The following is a 1,830-nucleotide window of genomic DNA, read 5'->3' on the forward strand; positions in this document are numbered from 1 at the left end:
TGGGGCGCAGGCCGCGCGTGGGGTCACGAGGTGTGCGCGTCATGGCCCCGCCCCCGGCGCGCGACGCCCCGCCCCATTGGCTGCCCGGAGCCTCTCGCAGCCCGCAGGCCGGCGCGCGAGCAGCAGTGCGCACGCTCCAGAGGCCTCGCGCCCCCTGCAGGCGTCGTGCGGCCGACAGAGGGGTGGGCAAGGCCCAAGAGCCGAGCTCTCCCGACCTGAGAAGAAGGTTTTCCACGGCTTTAAACAATTTAACCTCGCGGGGGGTCGTGGCCCTCGATCGCCCACTGCATCGGGCGTTCCCTGCCCTCCAGAAGTCACACCGCAGAAAGACAGACGCGAGGGAATCACGAGTTAGTGCCCGAAGACCGCTGGCAGGTGCCTGTGCAGATTTGTTTACTTGGTGTTTCTTAACCTAATCTTACCCCTCATCCTGTTCGGAAAGAGTGAAAACGTCTGGTGATTATTTTTGGTAGCGGAGCCTAGTGCCTTCCAAGCTTAAAAACAAACAAACAAAAACACACAACAAAAACAACAACAACATGGGGACCCGCCATCGCCGCCATCGCCAGCGACATGTGCAAAGTAATTAGCGGTCCGCGGGGCCGGCCTGCCGAGTCTGCTCACCTTCAAGGTCTATGCATCACAGGACTCACCTCACAGAACTTCCGCGAAGGTTAATGAGCTTGCACTCTACTCGGTTCCCGAGAGTCAACTAAATACGCGAAGGAGCCAAGGACTCAACCTGAAGAAAGCGTCTCACATCTCCCGCGTATAAAGGTTGTGTCACCCCAGCTGGTTTGGTTCAGTGGCTAGCCTCGGCCTGCGGACTGAAGGGTCCTGGGTTCGATTCCGGTCAAGGGCCCAGGTTGCCAGCTCGATCCTCAGTGCGGGGCCTGCAGGAGGCAGCCGATCAATGATTCTTCTCTCTCATCTTTGATGTTTCTCTCTTTCCCTCTCCCTTCCTCTCTGAAATCAATAAAAATATTTTTTAAAAAAACACAGTTTGTTAAAAAAAAGAAGTTGGTGTCAGGAACTGTACTCCCACACTGAGCCCAAGATGCGAAGTTGGGTTCAGTGGGGGTTACACAGCTATGAATATCTCCAAAAGGCACCGCCTGCATTTGTTCCAAGACTTGGTGTTACTGGTTCTGCTGGCGTTGTGGGACTCCTTTTGGCTAGTTCAAAAACAAAGAAGCTGGTGTATCCACCTGCTTTCATGAGATTAATTGCCTCTTTAATATCCACAACAAGCCATCATATTTTTCCAGGTCAGTGGAAAGAAATTATATCCCCGTCCTCCTCCCCACTGATCGGAATTGAACCTGGGACCCTTCAGTCCGCAGGCCAACACTCTATCCACTAAGCCAAACCAGTCAGGGCTGTTTTGAAGGAAGATAAAACAACCTCAGAAAGAATTGTTTTCAATTTTCAATTGAGAGGTAATTTTAAAGCAAATAGATGAACCTGGTGAAAGGGAGAAAGAGAGTGAGGAGGGAGTGTGGGAAAGAGAGGCTTTGTAATGACTTCCATGTGAGGACAGCCTGGGACCCCTTTCTCCAACCTCATCTCCTTCCACCCTTTCTTTCACTTTATGGTTGGAACACATCATAATTCCCCAACTTGTACACTATTTCAAGCCTCTGGGTTCTTACTTGGACTGCTCTGTGTCCAAGTAGAGTTCTTTTTCCCTCCTTTTGGTACGTTCAAACCCTCTGCCTTTCTCCTATCCTTCTTGCAGCGGTTCTCAACCTGTGGGTCGCGACCCCTTTGGGGGTCGACCGACCCTTTCACAGGGGTCACCTAAGACCATCGGAAAACACATATATAATT

This window comes from Myotis nattereri (genome assembly GCF_964212035.1).
Source record: "Myotis nattereri genome assembly, chromosome: 6".
Classification (NCBI taxonomy): domain Eukaryota; kingdom Metazoa; phylum Chordata; class Mammalia; order Chiroptera; family Vespertilionidae; genus Myotis; species Myotis nattereri.